Genomic DNA, 13,917 nt, shown 5'->3' with positions numbered 1-13,917 from the left:
ACCCCAGCTGGAGAGAGAATTCTTACAATTTCTCTCTCTCTAAACTAAACCCCTGCCACGTTAGTTTGCGTTTTTTTTGCGAACATCTCATGAAAAACAAAAAGTTGCACAAAGTAATTTTGGAATTACTGCAAACATTCATTCTACAGTTAAGGGTTGGTCAACTGACTGACCCCATACACATAAGGTTACAATCAGGACAAGGGTTCTTTTACACACGTTTTTAAGTGCCCACTAAATTAAAGTCTTGAAACAAAAGAGATTTTCATGTATGTTTACAAGATTTATATTACTCAAGTTTTAGAATCAAAGTATTTTTGTTGACACATAAGTATCTAAACTGAATGTTATAAAATGACCTTAATTTTAAAGCTATAGGTTTTAGTTACTTTTAGTGTTATCTATAATTTTATTTTTATAGATAATTTACTCGATTTTTAGATTATGTTTAAATTCTAGTAACTTAAATTTGTTCTGCACCAGAGAAGAGATACTTTTTATAAAGCCTGATGCTGACATTAAAGGAGCATACTGCAAATCATTATTTCTAACAAGGAGTTTTCACATATCTTGAAATATTAAATACATCCTTCTTCATAAAAACAATACTTCAAGTGAAAAACCGACTCAGGTTTGCTATTACTTTTCATTATTATTAATTCATTTTACTTCTGAAGTTGTCTCATATTTCCATGTAGCACTCACTTTCCATTTTTTAAATAGAAACCTAAACGTGTTTCTAATGAGTGTAGCCCTGTACATTGATGTTTAAAATTTTAAGCTCAAGACTTCTTTAGAAGATAGCACATTTTATCACCAAGCAATAAAACTTAAGAGATAATGATAAAATTGACATATGTCAGCAAGATTCATAATTCTGTTAAATGACTTACTTACCACAGATGACATTATTGGGGGAATCATAGGAGGAGGTCCAAACACTGAACGTGGTGGAACAGGAATTGGGGGTAGACCTCTAGGATCCCGACCAGAGCGCCTTTGCCATTCCATAAATTCAATTTCTTCTTCAAATCTACGACGTTCTTCCCAATACATTCTCTCTTCTTCTTCCATAAGTCTTGAAATATTGATATATAGTTGTTGACAAACAGGTATGTGTTGTTTAGACATTTAGTATAACTGTTAGCTATACTATAATACAGAACAAATACATAAGAAAATATATATTTGTAATTAGTGACAAAGAATACTTAGTGACATGCTATAATGTAGTAGTTTGAATAATAAACACTTGAAAAACTTTAATTTTTATTGAGTTGCAGCACCAATTATTGCTGTAAAAGACATTAACTTTATATATTTTCATTTTGAAATACATAGTTTGGTAAGAGTTGAAGAAAAAAACTTCCACATCTTTTCAGAACCCAATGAAATCAAGCTTATGGGTACAACAATCGCAGAACTGTGTAAAATAAAACTTAACTGATATAAAAACATGGTTAGCTTTAAGTATTAGAACATCTGGCACTCATTTAGTTTTTTTTATACACTTTTGATCTGTAAAAAGTTAGTTGTTTTTTAAATTTATCACAAAGCTACTCAAAGGCTGTCTGTGTTACCCATCCCTAATTTAGCAGCTAATCATCAACATCTACCACCAACTCTTGGGCTACTCTTTTACCAACAAATAGTGGGATTGACTAACATTCAGCAATGTTGAGAAAACCCACTTGTAGAGAAATAAATATATGTAAAAACGGCTCGTTTTGGTTGAGAACATTTTTTACGTAGAGGAGTGAACAATGTTTCGACCTTCTTCGGTCAAAGTCAGGTTCACAAAGAAAGAGAGAGGTAACTGACCAGAAGCTGACCACATGTTTGAAAGGGGTTGTGTAATGAGTGTCGGAATGTAAAGGGCAGGCTTAGATGTTGGATATACAATTTTATATTATTTATTTTTTATTATTATTTATTATATTATATTTTAATATAGATATAAAGGTGTTCCTTTGTATTGGTTTATTTTGGGCTTAAGTTGTTGGAAAAGTAAGGCTTCTTTAATTTTGCGTTTCTTTATGTTTGTTTCTTTATTTAGTATTTGAGTGTTTTCTATGGTTATGTTGTGTTTATTTGACTTACAGTGTTCGAAAACGTGTGAAGGTGACTTATGTTCTTTAAATCTGGTTTTCATTTTTCTACTTGTTTCTCCAATATAGAAGTCGTGGCAGTCATCACATTGTATTTTATAAATAATGTTAGTGTAATATTTGTCAGTGTAGTTTTTACATAGTATAGACCTCAGTTTTGTGCCTGGTTTTTGAATAAATTTGGTATTAACTGGAATGTCACATTTTGCTACCAGTTTTTGTCAAATGTTGGTTATTTTTCTGCTGATGTCTGGAATATATGGTATGCAGCAGTATATGGTTTTGTGATTTCTTGATTTGTGAGATATATTTACTTTTGTTTGTTGATTTTGCTTTATGTCTAGGTGTGTGTGTATAATGTTTTCTACGGTTTGTGGAGGAAACTTATTGATGTTGATGAAGTATTGTTTTATTTTGTCTAATTTGTCGTTAATTTTATCTTGTGAGCATAGTTTTATAGCTGTTTTATTTGCTTTATGGTGATTTTTTGGTGGATTTCTGTTTTGAATTGTGTATCGGTTCTTGTAATTTTGAGGTTAAGAAATGATATTTGATTGCTTCCTTCTTGTTCACATGTGAAGTTGATGTTGGGATGTATAGCGTTAATGTGATTGAAAAAATTAAGCGTGTGTTCTGTAGATGTGAATCCCACAATCATGTCGTCTACATATCTGTATCAGTACAGTGGTGGATGCAATGCTGTGTTAATTGCTTGTGTTTCAACTTGTGTCATAAAAATATTGGCTAGAACTGGTGACACTGGGTTGCCCATGCTTAGACCATTTGTTTGTATATAGTTGTGGTTGTTGAACATGAAGTTTGTCTTCATCGTGGTGAATTCTATGAGGGTTGCTAATTGGTTGCTGGGAATGTCTATAGATGGGTTAGGGTCTCGGATATAGAGTTATAAGGCTATCTTGCAGGCTTCAGCAGTTGGAACTTCTGTAAAGAGGGATATAACATCGAAGCTGGCCATTAAGGCTTTATGATTAAGTTGATTTAGATTAGACTTGAAATTAAAAGAGTCTTTGATGAATGAGCTGGCTGATGTTACATATTTGGAGAATGCCCATGCCATGTATTTACCAAGATTGTAATTAAACGATTCATATGTGGACATTATTGGTCGTAATGGACAATCTGGTTTATGAGGTTTGGGGATGCCGTATTTGCGGTGGGCGTGAGTCGGTTTTATGTAGGTAGGAATAAAGTGTTTGTGAAATTGTGTTGGCTTTTTTCATTTGTAGTAGTAATTTGTTCAGTTACGTCTCGTGTGTCTTTGTTGGATTTGTGTGTATTGGTTTAAATTTATTAGTGTCTGATAGGATGTTATTCATTTTTTGGATGTATTCATTTGTGTTCATTATGACTATAGCGTTACCTTTATCTGCTTTTATAATTTTTATGTTTTTGTCTTGTTTTAGGTTTTTAATGGAATTAATGTCTCTTTTTGTAAGGTTGTTTTTTAGTTTTCTGTTTTGTGAAATTATGTTGATGGTTTTGTGAGAAAATTCTTTGAAAAAATCGTTTAAGATGTTGTTTTTAGGTGTTTCTGGAAAATATAAATTTGTAATTTTACCTGGGAAGTTTGGCTGTTGTTGGATGTCAATAAAATGATCTAAGTTGTCTTCTTTCTGTTGGTTGTTTTTGGTTGTTTCCTTGTTTTTCTTCTCTGTAGAAAGTATCACAAGTCTCCTGGCTAGGTCTTCTAAACATGTTTTGATTTCTATGGTTGGAATGTACCTAGGTGCTATTGCGAAGTTGATTCCTTTGTTAAGTAGATGTATCTCGTCTGTGTTTAATTGACAGTCAGATCTGTTAATTATGAGGTTAGTCAACGGTTTGTCGTTTTGGTGTCTTTTCTGTTGTTTGCATCTTAGTTTTTCTAGTTTTTTGTTGTGGCAGATCTTTTTGTCTCTGTCGTTCTTAATATTGATTTGGTTTATGTCTCGTTGTACAAGTCCGTAAATCTCTGGTTTAATGCAGCATGCCAGTTGATGGTCTAGGTTCATTTTTTGTTTTTGTAAGTCATGTAGTTCTTTGTATTTTGTGTTCAACATGGCTTTAAGTAGTTTTTTCTGTAAATTTTGGATAATGTTTGTGTATGTATTAAAATCTTTTGAAAGTTTTACCTTTACAAAATTAGGGGTTAGTTGTTCTTTTCTACATTGTTCTATATTGGAGAAACAAGTAGAAAAATGGAAACCAGATTCAAAGAACATAAAAAGTCACCTTCACACATTTTCGAACACTGCAAGTTATATAAACACAACATAACCACAGAAAACACTCAAATACTAAATAAAGAAACAAACATAAACAAATGCAAAATTAAAGAAGCCTTACTTATACAACAACTTAAACCCAAAATAAACCAATATAAAGGAATGCCTTTATACCTATATTAATATAATAAAATAAATAAAATTATATATTCAAACATCTAATACCGCCCTCTACATTTTGACACTCAGTTACACAACCCCTTTCATACATGTGGTCAGCTTCCGGTCAGTTACCTCTTTCTTTGTGAACCTGACGATGACCGAAGAAGGTCGAAACATTGTTCTCTCTTCTATGTAAAATATTTTCTGAACCCAAACGAGCTGTTTTTGCATATAAATAGTTAACATGTTTTTGCTAATAACAGCTTCAGACTTGTGTATTGTACATTAAGAACTATAGAGTGAATACCACACCACAGGTAATAGTTATATTTTCTCTTCATGTATTCTCATAAACAGCACTAAATTTTGTTTTTAAAGATAATTGTATTTTGACACTTACTTTAACTTGAAGTCCAGTATTAATTTTACCTAAATGGGGTAATACGGTGTATTTATTTTTTATTAAGTATAAAGCTATAAATGAATTATGTTTGTTATGCTCACCACAGTTAACAAAACTTGGTTTTTAGCATCATAAACTCACAGACATACCAACAAGTCACTGAGAGTCAACATGATGCGACTCATTTGTTTTTACACTTAAAATGTTTAACCTAACTGCATGAACTTTAACCCATTTTCTACAAAACAATATGTGATTTTAAAAAAATATAAACTGGTTTACTATTTGTATCATATTTTAGGTTCAAATGTATCAAATTTCAAAATTTTGCTTTTAATTGTGTGCTTAAAACCATATAAATTTATCTTAGTTACCATCTGAATAAAAACTATAATTACTGTGTCTGTGTTGTTCTACTGACATTATATAAATTTTATTATAGGTTCATAAAACTTGAAAGCTCTAACATAAAAAGAATATTACAACTGAAAAATAAAGATAGAAATACAACTTTGTTGTTTTCATAATACTATCACTCAGAAAGTTCCATTTTATATATCCAGTTAGGCCTAATATGTTTTATTTTCATTAATGTATTTTTATCTACTGAGCTATCAAAATAGTTATGTGCAAAAATAACAAAGGATTGATGAACAGTAGGAGGATTCACTTCCATAAATACAATCTGCACTTGTAAAATACACCTATGCTAAATAACTAACGAGTTCTTGTATTTGTATGTGTTGAGTAATCTACTAAGGCATATTAATAAGATTGCTTTACTATTACCTAAATAGTTTGCTGTCATACAACTCTTAGCTTATTATACTCACTTATTCCAAATATCATTATTTCATCTTCTCATAAAAAAATATTCCTGTGCTTTATGTAACACAAAAAGATTATCACACACAAAACACAATCAACTGAAACTATTAAATACCTTACATTTATTTCTATTTCCATTAGAATCCTGCTCTTCAGCCTCAGAATCTGCATTACTCATTTTTCAAGAAATTGATGTATACATTTCTATTTACACAGGTGTTACTTACTTTATAATGACTTTCACACATAATAATTTTTTCTTTCCAATAACATTCAGCCATTGATTTTATCTCATTTGGAAGCTAACATTTATTAGTTATTGTTTCCAGCTAATTTGCTGTAATATTATAAAAAAAACCTCCTATCAACATATTTCTTTGGAAAGCAGTAATTATGTCACAAATTACAAAACTTTACATAATTCTGTTTGTAAAAGATACTAGAGTTTGGGTAAATATGAATAAACATTTTGAGATAGCCAGAAAACTACAGAAAACATATGTTAGGGTTCTGTTTTTCAGACGAAAAATAAATGAAACTGGATACAGGGTCAAAGTTCAAAACATTAAAAAAAGGTTTCTTTCGATAAAAGAGGAAATAAATTTTTCAAAGTTACATAACAAAATGTTAAAACATGGTAAAAACTACTTATCTTACTTTAGCTGTGAAACCTATTACAAAAACAATCTCAGTGGCCTTCTCAAGTCTAGAAAGCTGTCCACCAGCTATAATGGTGTTAAAGGGGAAGATATAGGGTTTAAGGTTGTTTAGACTAATGATGCTTATGGAAAGAAATGAAAAAGAAATTTTAACATGTTAGTAACAACTTTATGTGTGAAAGTTTCATGAATGTATCACATGAAATGTTTTGAGACAAAACACAAATATCCTGAATCAAACTAAATTACCTTACCTCAACTCTTCTCTCCAACGTTCTTCTTCACGACGTCGGTAAAATTCTTCATGAAGCTGCTGCCGACGTAAAGTACTTTCTTGAATTTTGCGCTGACGTAAACTTGGTTTGATATCTACTACAAGCTCAGGATCCACCTTTTTCTGTTAACAACAATAAATATGAAGATATAAAGAAATTTTACAACTTTAAACCAAATAAGCCTTTTTGAAAATGAAATATTTAAAAAACAATGGAACAAAATTAAATATTAATGTTTTTGTTTGTTTTGGGCTCACAACAAAGAAAGCAATATTCAAGATACATATCCTTACATCACATAAAACTATATTTTCATTCAACAATTATAACAAAAAAGAATGTTAAAAACTGGCTATCAGTGCTCTGCCCACCATGGGTATCGAAACCCGATTTCTAGCGTTGCAAGTATGTAAACATACCACTGTGCCACTGGGTTTGGGGGACATGCAGTTCTATTATTTTATATATTGCTAAAAATTACTTTCTGCTTTTAAGTATTAATTTTTATTTTAATATAATAACAAAGTACAAATTTACCTATTTGGAACAGTTTCAGAAATTTTCCGTTATTATACTCACTTTGTATTGCAACCGATGTCTACGGCCCTTCATGTGCATTTCCTTAGCATTTGGATCATTAAACCTACATTCACATAACTTGCACTGGAAGCTGATTATTTTGCCATCATCATTCTTTATTTCATCTATATAATCTTGCCCTATAACAAAAACTATACTGTTCTAAAAGTACTTTCAATGTATAAATCAACTTGACAATTTATATGTTGGTAAAATAACCTGGAGAAGCCATTCACAGATTTAGATAAAAGTTCAAAATGCTACATCATATTTATAAAATGAAATGGTTAATTGAGCTTTTGCATACAAATTATCAAACTGACTTCCATGAAGATGTATGAAAGATAATAATATGTAAAAAACAGCTCTCTCTTCTTACTTTATTTAGTTTATCAATAACACTGAAAACTCAAGACACCTTTAAACATGATGTACAAAAATTAGAACTCACCTACTGGCTGAATATCAGCTTTTGAATCCAGTTTAGAGAGATAAATTTTGGTATCTAACCACAAAAACAACAACAAAAATTTAAGCAAAATGCTATAACACTTAGTTTACAGTAAACATTTCTTTTAACTTTCACTGTATTAGCAACATTACAATGCCAATATTATGCTAATTTCACTATAACAGCTTGCATGTGGTGCATGCTTTATTAAAACAAGTTACAAGCATATATTTTCTGAAACATTTTAAGACTATATAACTAGAAATTTACCTTTCTTTTGCCAGTTTTTATTAAAATTGACTTTACATCACCAGCCAATATATCTTCTATATAAATAATACACTTGCATCTGTTTGTTTCAATTAGATGTTAATTAGTGTCACATTACTAGAAAAGCCATTATCTTAAGTAATCAGATTGCATATTGGTTTTTCAATTCAGAATCACCTTGCATGTTTTTTGCTTAGTCAAAAGTTTCAATGTAAAAATAAGGTATGCAGTGTCATTTTTAGGCATGAAAAGATTAGATTTCACCTATAGTTTTTATTTGCAAGGTACTTCACTGAAATAACACTTAACCCACATGTAGATTCCTACCAAAAAATGATGAACACTAAATACAATTTCTATGGGTACTCTCAACTTAGTTCAGTCTAAAATATGCATGCACAGTTCATTCAAAACCACATGCCTATCATGACATATTCAGATGTTTCTGCATATTCAGTTTAGTTTGCCTTCATTACAAGTTGACATTTACTTCAGAGTTTGAAATAATTTAACTTTGGTCCATTTTAAAGTCTTGTATCTTTTAGCAACTTTCTTCTTTACTACTGGTTATGTTCTTCATTTTGAAGTGTTTCTTCGTTTCAACTTCTAAAACAGTGTTATACAATGAATGCTTGTAACTGTTTCTTACTCTGTATACTTTTATAAATACCACTACTTCACTGTTTACTTTACATGTGAAGTTTTTAATAAAGTTATGTCTACATGAGTTTATCTGACTGCATAAAGTGTTTTCAAACAGACCATGATTTATTCATCTAACATACAATTCTTCCAAGAAAGCACAACTTAAATGCCATGAATAAAAATAAGAAAAGATCATGTGAAAGACAGGAAAACTACCACCAATTTTTTGTGGGTCATTGCTAATTTTAAATTAATAAACATATCAATCTTGTTACGAGTTAAATCAACAAATAGCAAATATTCTAAATTAATCTTAAAAAGCATTTTAATTTTTTTTTTTTAACTGGACTACTTCGTAGTTCACTTGCAGCTGCTCATTATGAATTGTTATAAAACACATTTACACTTCTATTTTCAAATCAAGATAAAAGTGTAAATTAGAAAAATTATGTAATCAAAAACAAAATATAACAAACTGAAAATTCTACAACAGTAAAGAACAACAATGTGATCCTAAAAAACATCTATGATCATAAGATTATGATCAACCAGTTCCCATAACTGATCATACTATTAATTTTTTTCTACTTTCCTGACATGTCTCATGAATGTTTTATTGATGCACAAAGATAACTCATATCACACATGAAAGAATTTCAATCTTTCAACAATAGACCACGGGTCTGATACAGGTCAGAATGGGTCCACGATCCAGTCACTTTATAAAAATTGTTCATAAAATTCATTGCTCTTTATTTTTCACTGAAAAATATTTTGATTGTTGTTAAGTGCAAAGCTACGTAATTTTAGCTTCATCCACTGCAGGTATCACAAGATTTTTAGTATTATAAGCCCACACACATCTATAACAGAGTCCAGAAAATCAGCAATGAAAAGTTTTTATCTCCTTCAATACTCCTTTTGAATGACCCTGTAGCCAGACAACAATGAAATTATAACCTTTTACTATGAGTCCAGTAAACAGTCTTTTTCTTACACAAAAAAAATCAATTTTTTTAATGAAGTATGATTTTTCTAAAGATCTGTCCAGTGTTGACAAGTGCAAGGTGATTTTCAAGTTCAGATTAAAAATACACTTATTCATCTTACAGTTTTCAGACTTCATTTATATAACCTCTTAAATATCCTAAGAAAGAAAAGTTTGTAGTTTACGTTATTTTTTCTACCCATTTCTAGATGTGCTTGGTTGATTTGACCAACCTTGTAACCATCACAAAAGTACAAAATATAAATTAATTCATTTTTATTTTCTAGAATGACTGACTATCATAAAAAAACTTACTATTTCTCTTAAACACCTAAAGAGTGAGGACAAAAGGAAGTAAGAAGAGTTGTGGAAAGAAGTTGAGAAAAAGACCATGGGAGAAAATAAACAACTGCTGAAAGAAATTGAGACAAACTGCAAGTAAAGAGAAAAAGTCAAATATAATAGGAATGATACTCACTAATATGTAGAGCAATGAACCAAACGTCAGGCAGAGGAAAGATGAGAAAAAAAAGAGGAAAGCCTGTAATGGGGTATTAAAAAATTATGGGTAGAATGATCCAGATAAAAAACAGAAATCAAGGGCAAGGTTAAGAAAGAAGAAGAAAAAACCTAGGAAGATAATGAGAACTAAAGTTGTACAACTTTGGTCTAGGTCTTCAGTGAGAAAAAAATAAATACCTCCACAGATGGACAGGCAAAAAACGGGAGTCCAATGAAAACCATGCATACAAGGAGAAAGTACACAGTTATGGCAGGTAAACAAAGTAAGGAAGAATAGAGCAGAAGTGAAACAGGTTAGGCTAGCAAAAAAGAAGAAAATGGCACAATGAAAAACCTCAAATAAGAGGGTGGTAGGAAAAAGAAAAATATGCAAAGAGGGGAAACTAAACCAACAAACAAAACTGAAAACAAAAGGGGCATTCTATCCCAAAAGCAGGCAAAACAAATATAAAAGACAATTTATAAAGAAAAGGAAATATTCCTGCAAATCAGAACATGAAAGGGACAAGATATTTGGGTGTGTGAGGAACTGTTAAAGAAATGAAAGAGTATAAAACTTAATAAGATGGAAGGATTAAAATATTAAGTCCCAAAATTTGGGTCAATGAAATAAAAAAAATATATATATATATAGCAAAAGATGCAGACAAGGGATAATGAAAGAAAAATAATCAAGAAGGAAATCCCCAAAGTGGAAGGGTAAAGTCATACCTTGAATAAGGCACCATGCAAAGCACAACATGTTAAATTTGTAGTCAAATAAGCCATTCCTAACCAAGGAGAAACATCAGCTACTGGGATACGGTAGGATGCCTAGTAAGCATGTGATAATTCATAGCACGATAAAAAAAAAATCTGAAACATTCCCAATACCCTAGGAGCAGTAGTAGTAAGGACACCTGTGTCCACAGCATAGTAACTCAGGTAGGACTAAGTAGAAGTTACTGTTCCTAGTAAAGGCAGGACAAATTTTAAAGCTTTTGAAACTAAAGCTCAGGAAAAAGAAAATTAAAGTTTCTTTAACAAATGAAAGTCTCATCAAATCAAAGCCATATGAGATTTGAACATGTCTGTGTCACACAATGCTGAGAAAAAGAATGATGTTATCGCAAGTGTAAGAGCACAGGGAGCTAATTGTTACTACGCATGGATGCTGTGCTTCTTAGTGGAAGGCTTTTGCTGCAAGACATTTAGGTGCAAATTAATCCAAGGCTAGTGGCATGCAAATTCCATAAGTAAATAGGTAAGAAGGATGGCATTTCTTTATGAAGAGATGAGCTACTGTTTTAAAATTAACTCTCTCACAATGAGCTTAGCCAATTTGGCCAAGTTCGTGACCCCAAACTAATCTTTTATGTTTGTCTGTCTTCACAAAATTTCACAAGCTCTCAGCACATAAGAATTTTTAATAAAATGTTTTACTAGAAATTTCTTCTTAATATACACAGAGTCAAGCGTGTTGACTGCTGTGAGTACAAAGTTATTTCCATGTAAAGATTAAAATACTCTTTTCCATATGAAAACTGTCAAATACTGTGTAATCTCTAAAAACTTTCTAAATAAATTTCAAACTTTTTTAAAAGTAAAACTTTATATTCTATTATTTGTCTACCCTAACTCCATAAAAGGTAACCACTAAAAAACACAAACATGAAAAAACACAAATCAAAATTAATCTTTTATTTTTTCTAGAATGACTTCAAGTTGTAGTATGAAACTATGTTTATACTAAGTAGCTTTAAACTCACAGCAATATACATCTATTTGTATTTAAATTTTATTATTTCATGCCCTTTGAACCACGTCTAACTAGTACCTGTGCATTATAAGTTGATTGATTGATTGATTTAGTGTTTTATGGCACAAAGCAGCGAGGCTATCTGCGCCAGACATTCGGTAAAAATGTAAAAAAAAATAATAAATAAATGTAGTAATAGACATAAATGGAAATGAAGGTAAAACAAAAAAGTATAAAACCAATGTTGACACCCAGTCTACAATGTTAAGATAGAAGGCAGAGTATAAGAAGTTGTAAGGTATTTACTCTAGCAAAAAGGTAATGATCATAACCCACCAGGAAGACTAACAGGTAAGTTCAAGAACCACCGTCAGTCACCTGAAGTTGGTCTTTCTAGTCCTGGTTCCGGGTTATGTGTCATGGCAACCAGTATCAAAATGTAAAAGAATAGAAGTTTTAAAAGATACATAGCAAAATTGTAACAATGAGTAGCCAAATGTCCAGTAAAAAGATAAAGTCAAGTAAATGGAGTAAAATTTGTAAAAGTAAATGAAGGTAAAAACAAAACAGCAATTAAAACAGAAAATGGTGTAAAAACCAATGTTGACATCCAGTCAACAAAGTTGTAAAGAACTACCTGTAGCAGAATGGTAATGATCGTAACCCGCCAGGAAGACTAACAGGTAAGTATAAAAACCACCGTCAGTCACCTGAAGTTGGTCTTTCCAGTCCTGGTTCCGGGTTATGAGTCAATATGGCCAGGACTAAAAAGTTAAGTAGTAAAAGTGTGAAATGATATGCAGCAAAAGTATAACAACAACTCGCCAGGACGACTAACGAGTAGTTCAAACAGTAGCGTTAGTCACCTGAAGTTGGCCTTTCCAGTCCTGGTGTCGAGTTATTTAATGTTCTGGCCATTGTCCAATGTCAAATTGAAGGAGAGAGATTAAAACTGTAAAAAAGGAACCACAATTAAAAAGGTGTAATGAATAAATATGCAACACTTAAATCAGATTAAAAAGATTAATGGCCATTAAAAAATTAAAAAACATTATCAAGGTGGACAGAGTCACCATCACCAATAACTCTGTCCAATGTTACAGATTGACCCTGGGAAAAAATATGTTTAAAATATTGCCGTCGTTGAGAATTGTAACGATGGCAAGAAAGTAAAACGTGGCTGATAGTGATTTGAGTGTTACACAAACTACACATTGGTGCATCAGTACCAGATAAAAGAAAATGATGAGTTAAAAAACTGTGACCAATGCGTAGCCTACTGAGAACAACTTCCTCCTTCCGAACTTTACGGAAGCTAGACGGCCAAAGTCCAATTTTGGGTTTGAGTTGAAAAAGTTTGTTGTCATGTTGCTCACTCCAAGTGGACTGCCAGCTGGCACGGAGCCGAGCCTTGAAGACAACACCATAGTCCATGTACGGAATAGGCATAGGAGTGATGGTGCTGAAGTAGACATATTTAGCTGCCATGCATGCAAGCTCGTTCCCGCGAATACCAACATGGCCTGGTATCCAGAAAAACTGGATTGAAGTAGCTGCTAATGAGAAATGGGCCAGTCGGTTTCGAATATCAGCGAGAATAGGATGTGAGCTAACGTGTAGCGATTCCGAGGCAAGTATAGAACTAAGCGAATCAGTATATTTATACAGTTGGAGTACTGCTCAGCTGCAATATGATCCAGGGCAAGAGATATGGCATACAGTTCAGCAGTGAACACAGAAGCTGTAGAAGGGATTCTGCACGCAACTACTGACCCATAGCAAACCATAGCAGAGCCCACTGAATTACCTGATTTGGAACCATCTGTATAAATGGGAACTGAATGATTGTTTGAAAGATATCCATTGAATAAAAGACGGTACTTCCAATCTGGAGTATCTACCTTTGTTAGGTGACTGAAAGAAAGGTCACATTTGGGGGCTGTAATAAGCCATGGTGGGATGGGCTGACCTGTGGAATCTGCAATGTTATCCAAGGACAGACCCAATTCATCCAATTGCGCCCGGATGCGAAGGCCAAATGGAGCAATGACAGATCGTCTGTTC

The 13,917-nt window shown here is 32.0% G+C and overlaps 1 pseudogene across 1 annotated transcript in view; it reads right to left on the bottom strand.

Annotated features, from left to right (window-relative positions):
• Window positions 1-13,917, bottom strand: part of LOC143222521 (zinc finger RNA-binding protein-like) — a 72,096-nt pseudogene that overhangs the window by 32,177 nt on the left and 26,002 nt on the right. Inside the window, exons 10-13 of the transcript XR_013012287.1 lie at window positions 7,691-7,744; window positions 7,240-7,379; window positions 6,640-6,782; window positions 898-1,078 (exon numbers count right to left, since the gene is read on the bottom strand). The product of XR_013012287.1 is annotated as a zinc finger RNA-binding protein-like (transcript). The remainder of the gene's footprint in view (window positions 1-897; window positions 1,079-6,639; window positions 6,783-7,239; window positions 7,380-7,690; window positions 7,745-13,917) is intronic.

This window comes from Tachypleus tridentatus, chromosome 8 (genome assembly GCF_004210375.1).
Source record: "Tachypleus tridentatus isolate NWPU-2018 chromosome 8, ASM421037v1, whole genome shotgun sequence".
Lineage (NCBI taxonomy): Eukaryota > Metazoa > Arthropoda > Merostomata > Xiphosura > Limulidae > Tachypleus > Tachypleus tridentatus.
This window is presented reverse-complemented; position numbering and strand designations above follow the sequence as displayed.